The following is a 17,674-nucleotide window of genomic DNA, read 5'->3' on the forward strand; positions in this document are numbered from 1 at the left end:
AGTACAACTTCTGCATTTTTACAGTAAAACCAAAAGGTTTGATCAGAGCTTTCCCAGGAAGGACTGAGGAAGCTATGGCACTGCCAGCTGCATCCACCATTTCTCTGAGATAAATCTGCTTCACAGTTCAAATGGGCAGAAGTTACCCTCACAGGCAGGTACTCTGCATTATTTGATTTTTCGTGACATGAAGGTGTATGAACATATACAGTAACTATTCGCTTTTCTGTTAATTTTCTGGGTAATGAGGCCTTAAAATTGTATAAGGATTATATTATTTTTTATATAGTAGCATGGCGAGGGTTCAAGAATATTACTTAAACAGTATTGAACCTCACCTTGAGCACTGAGGTTCGTGGGTTTATTCATTTAATCTCTCTTAAACTTAATAGAGATGATAATCATGGGAGTAAAATAAAATGACAGCATCCTACTTGAGGAATAAAGCAACTCCCAGCCTTATCATTACTTCTTCTTAAGGAGGGCAGAAAGAAATAAAAACAAGCTTGTTCAAATCTGAGAGACAGAGTGGTGATGTTTCTCTTAAACTCATTAAACAAAATGAAGAAAGAAAATTCACATCCCAATTATTCCTGCAGTTATAGTGTAGTATGGGAACTATTCTTTTATTGCGGGGAATAATGGAATACTTGCTTCTTCAGTCAGATGCCTTATTTTATGATTTTTATATTATTAATATAAGCATCACCATTTTGCTAAATGAAAATGGGCTCTCCAGATATTATGCAGTCTTTTGCTTTTCAAAATTGTTTTCTTTCTTTTTGTTTGATGACTGAAAGTTGCTTCACCATAATTTGGAAGTTCCTAATAGTGTCGTTAAAGAAATGTCCATTCCCACACAGTTAGAAGAGAAATTCATAGCTTTTCCTGTCTTTTGGGGGAGAAAAAACTAAGGCGATTATATTATGGAAAAATGATTTCTGATCTTCATCTAAAAGGGAAATCTGTTTCTAATCTGTTTAGAGTTAAGAATTCATAATAACCACCTGTATGAAAATTTTAACCATAGTAATTTAATAAAAAAAAAAATCTGGCTCAAAATCTCAGCATTTTTTTTTTCTGAATAATGTTTCCTGGTCTGTTTGACATCTCAGGGAAGAACATCTGCTTCAAAGATGTGTTTGGAGATCATAAGTTATGACTCTACCTTTTCAAATAAGCTCTTCCATCATGCCACCTTATACAGCCAGTAAGAACTCTCCAGCTGTTGTGGGCAAGCTCTGTGGTATAGACATTGTCTGGTTTGGTCTGACTTCATTAAAGGTTAGAAACATAACCAGACTCACTCCTTAGTGGGAATGTCTGTGTTCATCTTTTTCCCTAAAAAAAAAAAAAATAATAATAATAATAAATGGACATTGTGATCTTCTTCATTGATTATTCACATTTTTCACAGATTCCTTCTATTAAAAATGGACATGTCTCATACATGGGCTATTAAAAAGAAAATTCTTTGCAACAGAGTCAGACACAGGGATAATAATATTTAGAAACATTCAGTCTGTGCTCAAATTTTTCATTATCCTGGACAACTTGTTTGGAAATCCTGTATTTGTAAGTTCCAGCCCAGATTTTCAGTAGGTTTCCATGAATATATTTATAGAAATTTGCAAATAATTGATACTTAGACTGTATTCTGTCCCCATGGAATTTTTTTTCAGTGGACATTCAAGCAATTATCCTTTATTTACATAAATACTTATGCAAATGTTTATCATTTATATCTATTAAATAATTTACTTACATTTATATTTACATCAATGAAAATGTATTACATTAATATAAAATGCTAATTGCATGTACTTGCATATTCTCACTGCAGCAATATATCAGGGTAAGGATGCTACTGGGTATCAAGGGGACCCAGGGTTCCCCAAACTCCTTGACCTGGTTCGTTGCAAAAAAGCAGTTAAAAGCCAAATGAGGATATGAAAATGCATTTCACAGCTGTGACTGCACAACATATGTTAGCACTTTATGTGAATACGAGTAGGGAGAATTTGAACTCTGTGTTTGGCCGATTAGTCTGATGGTGTCTTTTCTTTGACAGCAAATATGCCATTGGCAAAACCTATCCAAAAAGGACAGAGTGGGTATTGCTGCAGAGGCTGCCTAGTATATTGAGATGCTTCTGGCATACAGCTATTTGTAACAGATGTCTCCAATTAACTGTAATAATCCTGAAAAAGAAATGAACTTTCTCCAAGATCTCCTATATGAATATTGACATAGCACGATCCAGCTTAGCCTGGAAGATCTTATAGCATCAGTGCTTGAGGAGGAAAAAAATCGAAAAGCTACAGTTTGGCTAAAAAGCTTCAGGTTGGGCTACATCCTTGTGCAGAAAGGAATTCGTGAGAGATTTTGTCTCATTTGCACCGTGTTTGCTGGTTTTTTTCCTCCGGCAAGCCCTCACTGTCACCCAGCCGCGGTCCCAGGGCAACACCGCCACGTGGCAATGAGCTCCGGCATAGTTTCATGGATCAGGAGATTCATAGTTAAATTTCCTGTCAGGTCCTTATTGCTTTATTTTTTTTCCTTATAGGTGTATTTCTTTTCGTACCTGTAGCTGAATTTAAGTGATTTCAATTTAAACTTTAGTGATTAAATAATTTTTATTACTTCTATTTTTTGAGGGCACCAGTATTTTTGCCAGATCTATTTATTTGGTCTGATGTCATCTAATTCTTCTTACGGTCTTCAATTCTTATATTATATTTTTAATTTTTCAGCTTATGTGGTAGATTCCATTTTGGGGCAGGTGTTAGAAGCATCACTAGCATCACTTATTTGTTTTTATTTTTGCTCCTTTCAAAAGTTGAAGCTCTGAATGAGATTATTTGAACTCTCCATGTTCCTATTGGAAAGTCGGCAGCACAGACTCCATGAATAAGAGGCTTCAGCCCCATGGAGTTCCTGAGCTTTCGCCAGGAGGAAGCTGGATCCCACTGGAGTAGGCCGACTGCTGCAAGGTTATCCTCAGGTGTCCAAACTTTTGTTTCAGTGGGAGGACATTAAATCTTGCTTTGACACACTTTTTCCTAAATTTGCCTGGAAGCCTACTGGACAGATAGCTCTGGCTTGGCGAATCTCAGGATTGACACCTAGATGCTGACCACTGACCACCAAACACTTTGATCTCAGTGCTTCTCAGTTTAGCAGAGATATCCACCTATCCATGCTTATCCTGAGTTGCCTCTGTCTTCCCAGAAGCTCGAAGGTGCCGCTTTCTCCGGTGCAGCTGCCGCAATCTCCAGCTGCCCTCTGGAGAGCATAAGCCTGCCGGGAACGGCCCCACACTGACGTCAGGGGTGATGGGCGAGTGTCACGGCCTGAATTGGGTAGCTTCAAGTAACAGGGAGAATGCTGTACCCTTACGTACTGCTCACATTCGGTTCTGCAAAGCCTCCCCTCGGGAAGCCCTGGCGCAGTGTCCCGCTTGGATGCTGTGGTCTCCGCTCCGAAGTGCGGTCAGCCTTGCCCTGCATGGGCAGCAAAAGCTCTTGGCTGGTGCTGCTGCCCTGACGGTATGGCTGTTAGCCGTAAAATCCACCAGGAACTGATGCCTGTAATCTTCCTGTTCACTCATGTTTATTATTAATGCCTTTTTATATGCCAAAGGTGTTAGTGCAGTTGAAAGGTGACCTCGCTGTGCAGGATCCTGCCTGCTGCTCTTACGTGAGCCTTCAGTGACTCTGTGTTTCCTCTTTCGGCTTCTGGGAATTCTGCTTTGCAAGCTGTAAAGGAGCCCCATAATGTTTCTTTAGGGAACGTCCAACTGACTGTATGTAATTATAAGCCACTTTATTTTCTGATACTTTACTTCACATTATCTGCTTTCACTAGAGAATTACATGCGTAAGAGTCAGAAAGTTTAACACTACCAAATAGTTCCTTACAAAACTTTTTTTTTTAAGGGAATTGTTCTCAAAGCAGGCTTCATAGTTTTCAATATTCAGTAGCATCTCTGATTTACCACAGTGCTAGGAAAACTTAAAAGGTGACATTTCTCCCGTCATAGTAATCTTTCGCATTCTATGTGTGCAGTTCAGGCTTGTTTTGTTTTTGGTTTTGTGTGTCTATCTGTCCTTCAGACACTAGTAGTGAGAACATAAAATAGTATGGAGGGATAGAGGTTTGGGGGTTGTCTTTTTTACCTTAAGACAGCATTGAGGACAGCAAGATGATGCTGTGTCTAAATAATCACATGTGTAATTCTTGCAGGGTCAGAGCCAAAATAAGGGTAAGACATGGCGAGGGCTCTGGACCAAATGGACAGTAAAGGATAAATGGTTCCTGTGAACTACATCTGTGCTGAAAAAAACTGTCAAGAACAGTTTTCTAGATTTTTTTTTTTTTTTAGCATGCATGGGACAGAATGTAGTTAAAACAGTTCTTTGAAAAGCTTCACCTAAACAGGATGATGCCCACAGGAAGCAGAGAAATAAATCACTGATCCAGCCTAGCATGCTTGTGACAAGAGAAACCGTGGTGCAGGTGCACACCGGCTCTGGTTCCCTTCTTTTCAGCAGAGCAGCATTGCACTAAGATGTATATGGACAAAAATAGAATTTAAAGTGATAAACATGATAGAAATGCAATCTTTCAGATTATTTGCAGTGGTTTCCAGGATCCACTTTAACCACTTCCTGGCCAGTGTGGAGAAAGAACAAAGCCCTGGTCATCTGAAACGATTTGCTCATCATTTTGAGAGATGCTCTTGCAGTGTAGATGAAGCATTAATGCAGTGTTGCTTTGGCATGCCTAGGGGATTTACGTTGTGTTGATTCAGTGATGAATCAAGTAGGCAGTATCCAGTGCTGCGAGTGGTACTGTTAACACTTTCGGCACTGGAGAGCTGAAACAGGCAGCAGGGAGGAAGCCTGGGGATGCAGCTGGAATAAAGGGATGGCCGAAGCACAGAGTAGACAAAGTCAGAGATGGTAGGTCACAGTTACCAGCAGTCCTTAACCTCACACATCTTGTCTTTCCATCTGTTAACAGTGAGCTTGTATGTTTGGTTATGCTGGGTGAAAGATATATGCTCTGGCTGGAGGCATGTAACTTCTTCTGCTTATTCTTTTATTTCCTCCCCATGTTAAGTATTGGTATAGGAAAACAAATAGCACTGTGAGTGTTCTGCTTTTTAAAAAAGCAACTATTTGCAATTTTTTCAGATTATCAGTAAGAAAGAACATAAAGGCCAAAGCATGTGATACTTACTCTGCTGACTGACAGCATTAAATTCATGCAAAGAATTTGCATGTTTGCTATTTAACTGAACAAACATCTAAATGACTACCAAACAGCTTCACATGTTTTGCCTGCCGTTTAATCCAGCAGCTTTTCTTGGTCATGAGCTCATAAAACACAAGCAAAACATGTTTTGTTTTAGCAGGAATTACTGGAAAGATTGAACTTAAAAGAAAAAAAAAGGGAGACAGGAGTTTGATAAAAAGAAGCAAGGAGATTTTGGATGGTGTGTACAAGAGCTATGATTTTTGAAATTATAGCTCCCAGCACAGTTGTACCTCTGTGCTAATAGGATCTCTTAGAAAAGATCTGTATATGGCTGGTATTTCACATTCTTAATGTCTGTGTTTTAATTTTCAGGGGCTGCAGATATCAATTAACCCACTCCTTAAGTTTTTCTCTGTCTCCTATACAATTAAGAAAGTGAAAATTGAGACACCGTCCTCATTAATTTTTCTGGGCCTGATTAACCATTTTTCATGGAACAAAATTATGCTCTACGAATGGGTTTATAGGCTGTGATGCTTCCAGTTACAAGGAATAGGAACTGATTGTGCAGGGAATCCCTTCCAATGCAGTATTCCTAGGAGATTCGTCTAATTAAAGATTCAGGCTTTGACTCACTGTGACTTCTAGTATCCAGTGTCGAGAGGATGCTAAGTTACCTTGAAAACATGATTTTTAAAGTGATGGGAAAAAGAGAATATTTGTGTTTCCTGTCCTCAGACAGTAAAAGCAAAGGCAGGAAGGGTACAAGTACCATTTGTACTATTATTCCTGAAATGCTTTAGAGGAGGTGGTGCTCTCCTAAACATATTGCATGATTAAGTTAGCTTTTCCTCTTCTGCCCCACTAATGTAAAATTAAATGTTTCTTCTGCTTGCACTGTGTAAGACACACTCACCTCTCTGACTGTAAATTTAGCAGCACTTTACTGCCTGGATTCCCACAGTCCTGGCAAGTGATCATATTTGAAGGGAAGTTAAGATTCTCTTCATCATCGTGGGACCATCGCTAATTTATCAAAGGCAGCAGTTAGAGTCCCTGTGGGAAAGTTCACAGCTGGCTGCAGCTGCTCGGGTGTATTCCTTTCAGAGGGAGGAATGCACATTAAAAATGAGAAAACCTGTAATGAAATCCATTAACAACTGTTAGGAGGGAAACTAGCTAGGGGAGATGAATTTTAGTAGAACAAAAACTATTTATATAAAGCCACCTTCACTGTTACAATAACTGACAGCTATAAACCAGTGACTTTCTGTGCCCGTGTTCAGTTTGCCAGGGTAATGGAGGCAAGAAGCCATCGACTTGCTTCCTGCTCAGGCAGGGCGTATAACGCTCCAGAAAGTCCTTCCCTGATGCCTCGGAGGTGCTCGGTGTGGTGCTGCCCCACTGGCGTCCCGCTGCCTCGTTCTCCGCTCGCAGGAGAAGGGAGCTCAGTGAAAGGCAGGCTCTGAGTGTACCGGCATGTGTGCCTGCATGTGCCCGTGGGGATGGCTGTACTTTTGCCTTTTGCCTTGGGCTTGACTGAAAATGTTTGTCTCTCACATCCTTATCTGTCCATCCGTCTGCTTTGGTATGGGAGAAAACATGCATTGAAGCCCTTGCAATTCCCATGAATTCAATGCAAATACTGAACAAGAATTTCAGGATTTGGTTAGGAGGTTTTTTTTCCTAAAGGTAGGCTAATGTCATCCTCTGTGTTCTGCAATTACATATTCTGGCAAAGCTTGCTCATTACTCGATTAGACAAGTCCCATCTTTTATCTTTGTTTTAGGGTTTTATGCTAGTATCTACTGCATGCTGCTCCCAGTTTAATAAATTGTCATAGGCTGTACTGTATACTGTTTTGTCTGGTGTATTTTTTGCAATGCAGGGTTGGGGGGGGGGGATGTGTAGATTTCTGCTAAGCCATTGGGTGTGTTAGCAACGTTATGTAAAACTGACAGGAGTTACACTCAAAGATGAAAGAAATCTTGGAATTCATTCGTTACCACAGGGTTCCTCAGCATTTTGTCCAGTTTCCATTGGGCGATTTAAAAGGTTATTTTCCAAAGATGGAGGCATATGGGCACTCTACAAAGTCCTCAGTCTGCGGGCATTGATTAGAGAGGCGATGATGCCCTGTGCCCTCTGCCCATCAGGGTGGGCTCTGCTGCCTCTCATGCACAGGAGGAAAACAGTAGGTTAATACACAGATTATATAGTTATATATTAATGACAGCAGATAACTGGAAAGTTCCTTCACCAAAACAAAGGGATCCGGATAGATGAAAGCCTGTCGGTGGTGGTCTGTCCTGGCCTATTCAATCTGGCGTTGCTTGGTTTCTTGAGCTGTGGAGGCTTAATTGATAATAACTATAGAAAGTCTGTATTGTGGACACTGGCTTTCATGTATCACAGGTTAGTAGAGTGGAGGTACACTGATTGCCAGGCTCTGCTTGCTTGCTATAATTGATTCTAGATGCTTGAGATAGATAGTTTTCATGACGTTGTCATTATAAAAAAAAAAATAGCTGATGTAACGGCCATGCTGTGTGCAAAACCTTTATGGACAGATAAAAAAGGGAGAAATTGGGTCTGTTTTATTTTAATTTTTACACTTCCCATGTTAATTACTGCTTCTGGAAGAATGTGGAAAAGGGGTTTACTGTTTTGCTGCAGAAGCTTTTGGAAGAATGGATGAGAGCTTCTGGATTGAAACTTCACTAGATGGTTCCAAGTATATTTAAAACAGCTCCATTCAGCTTAACAAAAGGAAGTTTCGAAGAGCTTTCCTTTTAGTTGAGCATCTCTGGTTTATTGGTCCATTAAAACATGAGAAATCTTTATTTCAGGTGTTCCATTGAGTTTGAAATATTTCTGAAAATCAGAGGAGAGTACAGTTTCTCAGCCTCTTGCCTAAGCCTGGTTTTATCAAACACTTGTGAGATTTGCTGTTTTATGTTTCCTGTTTAATGGCTATTAATCTTCTAAATTCTTCCAGCCCAGCCTACTGAACCAAGGTTAGGTGAGGCTTCCATGTATGTGCCAGTCTATCTGCAGTGTGTCAAAGAGAGTACAGGGTACTTAAGGACAATATCTCAGTAATCTATTCTTATATGTACTATTCTAAAGGACTGTGATCTCTTACAGGTCTAAAACAGGGGGGTATGTGGTCCAAATAAACAGCATAAAATCCCAGGACAGCATTAGCAGGAAAGTCCTACAAAGCCAAGTTCTTACTGAGATGTTATTCATATGCCTTGGGAGCCCTACATATTTGAGGTGCCATGAGCTTCTTTAGGCTTTTCTTTTGTACCTGTATCATAGGTCAAATTTTGGGCAGTATTCCTGGATTTCAGGCTAGTGCCATGTGAAGCAGATGCACAGGCAGACAGCTCTGTCCATTCATATGAAGTAGACATATCTTCACTTTGAAGAACACTATGAATAGCTTTGGTTGCATAAAGAAATATTTGACATAATCAACCAACCTTCCATTTATATTTTGATGTGGTTTAAGATTGTTCATCTGTTTTTTCCTGATTTTTAAACCAGTTTTCACTGTCAAGAGTGTAGTGATGATAATTAAAGAGACCAAGAACTGTTAACTGACAGTCTGTATCCTATCCTGTTATTCCTGAACTGAACCTTTGAGTATTAAACACTGTTTCAATTCACTACAGTTAAATCAAAGTGAACAGTTTCTCTAAGGACTTTTTTTTTTTTCAGTAGCTCCCTGGTTTTAGGTATACTGTTATAAATGAATGGTACAGGCATCGTTAGCACCGCTTCAATACCTAAATGTGTTTCCAACAGTTTATACTTGGCAATAGCTCCATTGGTAAGAGGACTTGTATAGTTTGTGCAAATATTTACTTGTAGAGATGAAATTACATTTTAATAATTACTTTTCATGTAATGTGATTTGCTGAATACAAACAGTTTTATCTGTTATGTTTTTGCTGAGTATGATGCCACCACTCCTGGCAGCAGAACTGGGATAATTCAAGGAGAGTTGACAGCATCAGCCCTAGAAAAATACAAGTCAGCCTCAGGAGGCAGGATGCAGAACAGTTGTGGCTGGTGACGTGGTAGTGAAACCGGTATCCTTTTTCTCAGCTGCTTTATCACAACTTGTCAGGGAATGACAGGAGGATGTCATTCTGTATCTCCCTATAGCATTTATAATCTCAACATTAAACTCTTGAATAATACACAAATTGATATTGTCTGGTGGCTATTTTGCTCATTACCATGGTGTCACTTCCATTTTGAAAACCTCTGTCCACTAGTATCCTACAGTCTGGCCTGTCATCTCCAGCACGCTTTAATCAGATTTGACATTTTAAAAAAAATTATGATTCCCTTATGCTTTTATAGTTTAGAAATTTCATTTAGATAATCAGATCTTGTCCATATTTCCAACTAATTCAAGAGAGTCTCTCCTGGTTAGCTGTGACAATATAGGAAAATGGATGGCTTTGCACCATTTTTAACCAAAGCTAAACACATTTGAATGTCATGTGTCAGAAAGAGCTTTGACCTGAAATTTAGTTCAGGAGTAGAAAATAGGAAAAGTAGGAAGATGCGGGAGAAGATTAACCAAACAGAAAAGAAAATTCCTAGTCTTTCAAGACTTTGTTCCTGTTAAATGCAGTGGTCTAAAAAGCTCTTATCATAGAATAGTTGGGCCTCATAAATAGGAGACATTTGAAGATTAGGAAGAGTGGAAAATGAAATCTTAGTGATGTGATTTTTTTCTGCATTTTTAATCAAAATTAGCTAGCTGCAGGGAAGAATAGAAGGCAACCTGAAGTCAAGGGAAACACATTTGTAACCATCTGTGTCCTAATAAGTGGCATTAGGAAATCTTTTGTAAGTATTTAGCCTTGACCATAGCAGATTGAATCCACTTGATCTTGTCTGGACTAAGCAATCCCAAATCTGTCAAGTATTTGGGTGAACAAACAGTTGGCAGTTCCAGTTACAAATGGAAACCAAAGAGCCAGGATCAAATGCTTGACAAATACTAGCTTACTGGAATCAAGTGAGGTGAAAGTTTCAGTTCCATTGTCACTGCTAATCTGACAGATGGAAAGAGAAGAAAGACCTTTGCAAGTAATATCAGGTATTCTTAAAAGAAATGCTCCTCTGTATTGTAGTTCATAATTACTGTAATGTAAATCAGCATACGAACTTAAATTAAGAAGATTTAAGGCAATGATTTGCATTCTTGTAATTCAGAATCAGAATATTAAACTGTCTATGTATGGGTACACTTGAAATCTTTGTAAGGCCTTGACTTGACTCCTGAAAAAGGGGGCTTTAAACTCATGCTAGATATCCCAAATTATAACACTTATCCCGATTTGGATTTTGTAACTTGTATAGGTGCTCTCTTCACCTTAGCTAGTCAAGAACCTCCAGTAAAGAACAGATTGCTGAGGCACAAATCATCTACACCCAAGTAAAATACTTCAGTAAGATAGCTAGCTCAGTGTGAAGTGTAGTCCCCTCTAACACTGAACACTGTCTAGGGTGTGCAAGCTTTCAGTACACACAGGAGATACGGGAAACACTTTCCGGGACTGATGAGCTCCCAGCAGCAGTGTGCCAGAGCAAAAGGCGATGCACTCCCAAGGACGTGATTCCAGTCTATTTGATGGTGTGCACATGCCCTGGGTTTCCAGGGAATGGAAAGGATCTCATACAGTGCAGCCTGTGCTGGGCTCAGGCGAGCAGGAGGACCCAATGTGTGCTGGGAGCTTCCAGAGAGGTGGGAGGGTAGAGTAAGCAGTCTTGAATGGGACGCAGGAAGAGTGGACATGTTAGTTCACATAGGGCCCAACAAAATTTACCAGTACCGTGCAGTGTTACCAGTAAAAGTTGTTAGTGGAAGTAACTCTTACAAAAAATAAGGTGGGGTGATAGTGGTGATGAGTTTGACTGGAAAAAAAATGTAATGTAGAAAAGTCTAGAATAAGCTGTACTATCAAACTCGTTTTCATTAACAGCTGACTCCAAGTTTAACTAAGATCTCTAGGGTTATGGCTTCATTATCACCCAATTCCAGCTCAACGCCTCCTTGTTTGACTAGCTGAAGATTCGATGTAACACCTATTTACATAAGTAATTTAAAAGTGTAACTCTGATCTGTGTGGGCAAGGATGTTCAGAATTTGCTTGAAGATGTTTGCTTTGTATTTGTAAAGATTTAATTTGATATCAGGGTTTCAGAATGTGCTCAACTTCAGTGACTAACTCTTGGCATACTCTATGGGAGAAAGAAACTCCTGATCTTGTATATTCTGAAAACTGTACGTGGTATCCCTCTGTCTCTTTAGTGGTGGCTGTAAAGTGTGTGTTTTAAGGCTGTGATCAGGCCAGATTTATCAAAATAAGAGCATGCTGAAAATTCTGATAAACACTCTATAACTCCAGAGACATATACTGCACCTTATTGTCCCCAAGCAGGTGTGTATTGTGTTCTTGTCTCTTCACATTTTTGAAGATATATCTAGTTTAAAGATATGCTCTCAAACTTTAATTCTGCAGTTTCTTAATGCCTTCTTCCACTGAATGGCAAAACTCTTTTGCCATGAGCAGTATATCTTTGTGCTTTTATACTTTTGAAAGTCAGGAATATTTGAGATAGAGGAGAGGGAGATAGATTCTCATTGCAGTTGGATGGTATACGTCCAAAGTTACTGGAAATTAATAGAATTACTGTGGATTTACCCCAGTACAGATGAGAAGGTCATCTTCAGTACTTTAAAGTAATTGTGAGAATCTTCTGTTCCTCTGAAAGGTCATACTTCATGTGGCAAAAAGCAGTGCCCTGATATTTACATGCCACAGTTATGGAAGAAGTCAGTAAAGCTTGTAAAAAAAAAAAGTCTAAATCAAATAGGATCACAAAGACACAGAAAGAGAAGGTTCTCCAAGGAAAAATTTGATAAGCTATGTCATATAAACCATATATATGTAAGTGATAACTGTATACATTTGTTTACCAGCACAAACACTATGACTTTCTGCTGTTGCATCTGGATTTGTCTGCACAGACAAATGCAGACATGACCACTTCAACTAAAATCTAGGGGTGCAGATAGCTAAACTCTTAGAGATGAAATGAGATGGCACAGGCAATCTGTAGCGCTGTCTTCTGCTCCAGACTCAAGAGTTTGAAATCCGACTGACTGTCACTGCTGTTTTTAGCTGTCTCCTACCCAAAGTATGCCATGTATTAGGCAATATGCACTAAACAGCCTGCTGATGCTGTTTCGTTTCCCACACATTGCACAGTAAAGGGGGAAATAGTATGAAAAGAGTAATTCTAAGGACCACTGGTTCATGTGTTCTGAAAACTTCAAAGAAACAGAAAAGGGTGGGGAAATAAAGCTGGCCTACAGGACATTGCTCTTGATTAGACTTGACGTGTTTTAGTTGAACTAATTCTGCTTGCCTCTAGCAACAAACATTTCCTAATGTACTTTAGCAATAGACATTGCATCTTCTATTATTTATTGAATTGTGCATGTAGGCTGGCCTCTGTGCAGTGCTCTGATTTAGGGCATCTTTATGACTCTAAACAACTGCCTAAGCATTTTTTTTAAAGTGTAGAAGGTTATGTGTTTTTGAGATCACTTATGTAATTCCATTGGGAAAAAGGAGATCACAATTGAGATCCATCAGCTCTGATACTGGCCCTGGAAGCTAAATGCATGTGCTTCTCTGAAATATATTTTGGATATTTAAGATGTTCTGGCAAAGAACATCTGTTCTTTCATTGCCACAGAGTTGTCTGGCTCTGCTGGTGTTAAGCAACCCTGCTCCTGCCTGAGTCCAATTGGAAAGATGCGCAGGACAAATACCTTGATTTCTCTTTTTAATTTATTAATAGGTAAAAGGAATAACTTTCCTTAAGAACTATTATTAAAGAATAAAATAAGAAGAAGTGGTTGCTCAATCTACAGCTCTCCATTCTCAGCTTAATTTTGAATAAGAGATGCACAGTCTCAGTTGGCTGTTAGTATCCACTTGGCACTGCCACTGAATTTTCCTGAAAAAGTATGTTAAAGTTTGGCTTCAGTGAAATGCTTTCAAACGTTCAAGTTATTTTAAAAAAAAAGTTTATGAATTCTATGTATAAATCTCGCTCTTATTTTGCTGTCTTATGTTACAAATTCATATGCAAGAATTTGGAAGTTGTCTATTTGCCGTTACTTTTTACTCAAGATAGATGTTGACGGTTTCCCAAAATTTAACAACAAAAATGAGCGACTGGAGCTTGGGCACCAAGAGATACATGCCTGGCCCTGCTCATGAGTCTCAAGCCTGACCTGGTCAGACCTACTGAAGAGTGAGAGAAGGCCCCTGTGGGATTGCCAGCAAGTCACCAATTAATACTAATTGCATGGGAAATTATTGTAATGCTGTGATGGTTCATCTGGGACCTGGAATGAGTTCACAGTTGTGCTGCACCCTAGGACTGTGTCGCTCTTGTTAGTTGTTTCCAGAAGAAAACATATTGTTCCTTGCCACTCTGTTTAGTTGCAGTATTTTAAGGTCTGAATTATAATTAAAGTGAAGAAATTTGAAACAGCTACCGTGTATTGTGTAGCTTAACTTGGGAATACTTGAGTTAAATTGTAGTATTCCTATTGGTTTACGTAGGGATCATCAGCAACTTCTCTGGAGCCTGTGCTGGATTATTTTTCATTTTCTGGTAGAAAAGAAAACAAACATGAAGTTACAGGAAATATATTCCAAGTACACACTACAGTTCTTCTTTTAGAACAAGAAAAATACAAGGATCTAATTGTAAAAAGTGTTTCTGGTTTGCCTCTCTCTTTGCCAAAGGGAGCTTTGGAGAAAACTGGGATTTAAAATCCTGCCATCCTCCTCTCTTCATATTGACAACTGTAAACATCTGTTAAGAATGTGATTCATTGTCTCATCAAATACTTGCTCGTTAAGATCATTAAGCATTGCGCCTTCTTGCAAATTAAAATGGTAATGTCATGTGGAGGAAGTGAACAGCCAACTTGTTTGGAGGCTGTCTGAAGTATGATTTCAGAGTCTTGTGACAGAAGCCGCAGCATCAATCCTCTGTTGCAGAAATAGAACCACAGCAAAAAGGAACAAATTCCAGGCGAGCTCCAAAAGGCAGGCAGTGGCAGATGGAAGTTGTAACACACACTGCTGTGTCATCTTTCTGAGATTTTGCCTGTCGTCGTTGATCTTTCAAAGGCAGGCAAAGCTTCAAGTCATAAATTGTATTTCATATAACTCCTCCCTTATTTCAGATGCTTGCTCACGCAGCCACCCTGAATCCGAAGCACAAATGTGTGAAGCAAGGCAGCGAGTATTCCCGCTATTGTATGTCGCATCTCATCCGGAGACGCGAGAACGCCTCCAACGTCTTGACACTCGCTTACTCCTTTTTAATATAATGAAGCGTTGACTAATCAAAAATACATAAGCATTTTTCTCCCATCGGTTCTCCTCCGGCTACTCCAAGAAGAAGAAAAAGTGCAGGGCTGTACATTAGAGTGTCTTTGTGATACCATTCATGCTCGGCCCTGACAGAGCAGACATTGTTTGCTTGCTGTAATAGCCTTGGCAGCCAAATAAGGTAGAGATTTGTGCCACGCATACAGAATCGGAAAGTGGCAGAGGACAAGCATCTACAAATTCCTACAACTGGAGTAACCAGAAGAAGGAGTTTCAAAATGTGCAGCTAATAGCTTTCCGTGGGGTCTTCTGTAGTGGTCCTGGATGAAGAAGCCTTATTAATTGAAGGTAATCTTTTTGATCTTTATAGGAGCGTGTTAGTTATTGCTGCCGTTCGGTTATTAATTGAAATGGATATGGTAAGACCACAAGTTCTGAAGTCTGCAGAAACCTGGAGAAGAATAGGGACTTCAGAACAAATAGTGGCTTCATAGTGGGCATCTTGCTGCAGCTGAGGGTTGTTGAAGTTTGTCTGTTCCCCTTTACGCGTGTTTAGCTCACATTACCATTAATGAGAAAATCTCTGTGTGTTCCCATCAGAGGGAGAAAAGAGCGTTTAGTCTCCTTCTGTAGCTTTCATATTTTTTAAGCCAGAAGCTACTACGTATATGCAATATTAAATGGATTTTGCTAATAGAAATACATTAACATGTTGCCATTAGGCAAGGTAAATACCACTTCCTATTACCAGACAGTTCCTCATCCCTGCAGGTACTCCATGTGCTCCAAAACATCCTATACCATGGTGAAAAAAAATCCACACACCTCAGCAGAAAAATCATTATTGCATTTATTAACCAATTGTTTTTCAGCCACTTTTCGATTACTAAGATTACACAGACTGTGCTAAAAAGATTTTATGTTGTTGTGCAGATATTTCTCCCATGTTCTTGCTCCTTCAATGACTTTTTTAGTGGGGTTTTTATTAGTATTATTTTTCTACTTTTAAATTAAAGCTAGATTTTGTCTGAGCAATTCTTCAGGTTTTTTGCTATTCTCGTTGCTTTCTATCCCTTTATAGTTGTTAAGTATGTTTTTGAGAGATTTTGCTGCCATTTGGGGGTGATTATAAATATGGTTTTAAAAGTGAATGCCTCTTAGCTTTGCAGTTTCTTCATTTTGTGAAGGTTCATGTTTTGTGCCAAGTTGGTGAGCTTTCAGTGAGCGTGCTTTGCTGCAGTCAGATCCCTTAACAGGTTGGACGCCCCCAATTTGGAGTGTATCGTATCACAAATGGCTTTTTTTGAAAGAAGGGGTTGTTTTCTTTTCTTTTGGAGGGAGGAACAGAAAAGAGGAGAGTGTCATTTGTGCATTGCCGGGTCTTGCTCTTTCCTGCCAGCGCGCGTTATATAGCAGCACGGTTTGTTGCGTGTAATTCGGAAGAACATAGCTAGTACCTCCTGTTTGCCTGATGGCATGTACCGATCCCAGCGGACACACACGGCTTTTGTGCTACTGTTTGGTTTTAATCTTCAGGGAGCAACTGTTTCAAAGAATAAACATGCTGCCTTATATGAGAAGCTCTGGAAAACATCCTGCTAGTGACAGCAGCAGTCATTGCCTATCACGTTGGACATCCGTCTGCCAAAAACAGTAGGATTTGCTAGCTGATCAGCCGACGGCTGGGGGCTGCAAGCTGTGCATCCACCACAAAATTGTCAGAGGGGGCCAGCAAATAGGGGAGTCCGAAGGAAATAACATTTTTTTCCGTAGTGAGGTTGCTAACTACTTGCTCGCAGTGCGGTACCTGGGCTTCTCCTGGCCACCAGCCTGGGGATGTGTGTCATCCCCTTCGTGCATGTGTGTAAGCCCTGCTAATCCTCGCAAAATCCGGCGGGCTGCTCGGCGGTGGGCTTGTGTCCGATGCAGCATGAGCCCGCGAGGAGCCCGCGAATCTCTTGCCGTCAGCCAGGCGGGTCGCTGTGCTGTGCCATCGTGAGGTCCGTGCGCGTCCTGCGCCCTGCCTGGTGCAGAGGATGGGAAAACCAGGAAGCCCGCGCTCGGGTGCCGCCAGCCTGGCGCTGGCATTGCTAGCGGCCTCTGGGTTGGGCCGCGGGTGTTTGCTGAAGAGGTTTCGGGAGGCACAGCGGAGCGGGGAGATGGTCCCGTCCCGGCAGCCGCGGCAGCAGCAGCCCAGCTCAGTGCCTTGAAGTCCCTCAGGTGGCTCAAGAAGCAAAGGGTAAAGAAGTGAACTTTGGGGGGCACGGTCCCTGTCACCGGTGTGCTTAACCCTTGCATGAGAAAGGAGGGCATTTTAAAATAATAATAAGCATATTTAGGCTTGCATAGTTTTTTAATCTATCTAATGAGGGATATTTAAGGCCATTACCTCCAGAAGAGAGAGCGGTGAGGCCTGAGATCAGATTCCGTGCATCTGAATGAGTTTCTCGTGTTTGTTAGGGACCAGCAAGTGTGGAAATCCCAAATTAGAGCTTGTCCGCACAAACACAACGAATGGAACCAGAATAATTAAATGATTTGCAATTCATGCCCATTTTTTTCCAGTGGAAGCCTCACGAGAGGCACTTATATCCTCAAATAAAAGTTTAAGTGGATAAATGTGGTTTTAAGTTAAATCAAAATTGGTCATTTATTACTGTGAATACACTGGCTTAGACTGGTGGAGAGCCTGCTATTTTACTTTCACTGCTGTGTTTTAATTGGCAAAGACTCACATAGTTTCATTCAGTCTGTTAGATTAAAAAAGTGGAACAAATATGTCTCCCCCACACAAAACTACTCTGCTTAAAGTTCATTTGCTAAGTGCTGCATGGCTAGTTTATACAGTGATTTTTATAACCCATTTCCTCCGGAGTATACGCCACTAAGCAGGCAGGGTCAATTTAAAATAGATAGCTTTTGCTTACATAATCAACTTTCATCTTTTGTATGTGTGTTT

General features: G+C 40.2%; 1 protein-coding gene across 5 annotated transcripts in view; it reads left to right on the forward strand.

The window, feature by feature from the left end:
* Window positions 1–17,674, forward strand: part of PAG1 (phosphoprotein membrane anchor with glycosphingolipid microdomains 1) — a 118,190-nt gene that overhangs the window by 50,278 nt on the left and 50,238 nt on the right. The window contains exon 1 of one of the 5 annotated variants that reach the window (XM_026100692.2): window positions 14,619–15,063. The exons of the other annotated variants lie outside the window; for them this stretch is intronic. The gene's annotated coding sequence lies outside the window, so the exon portion shown is untranslated. Of the gene's footprint in view, window positions 1–14,618; window positions 15,064–17,674 lie in introns of those variants that run through there. 5 annotated transcript variants of the gene reach the window in all.

Source organism: Dromaius novaehollandiae, chromosome 2, assembly GCF_036370855.1.
Source record: "Dromaius novaehollandiae isolate bDroNov1 chromosome 2, bDroNov1.hap1, whole genome shotgun sequence".
NCBI lineage: Eukaryota > Metazoa > Chordata > Aves > Casuariiformes > Dromaiidae > Dromaius > Dromaius novaehollandiae.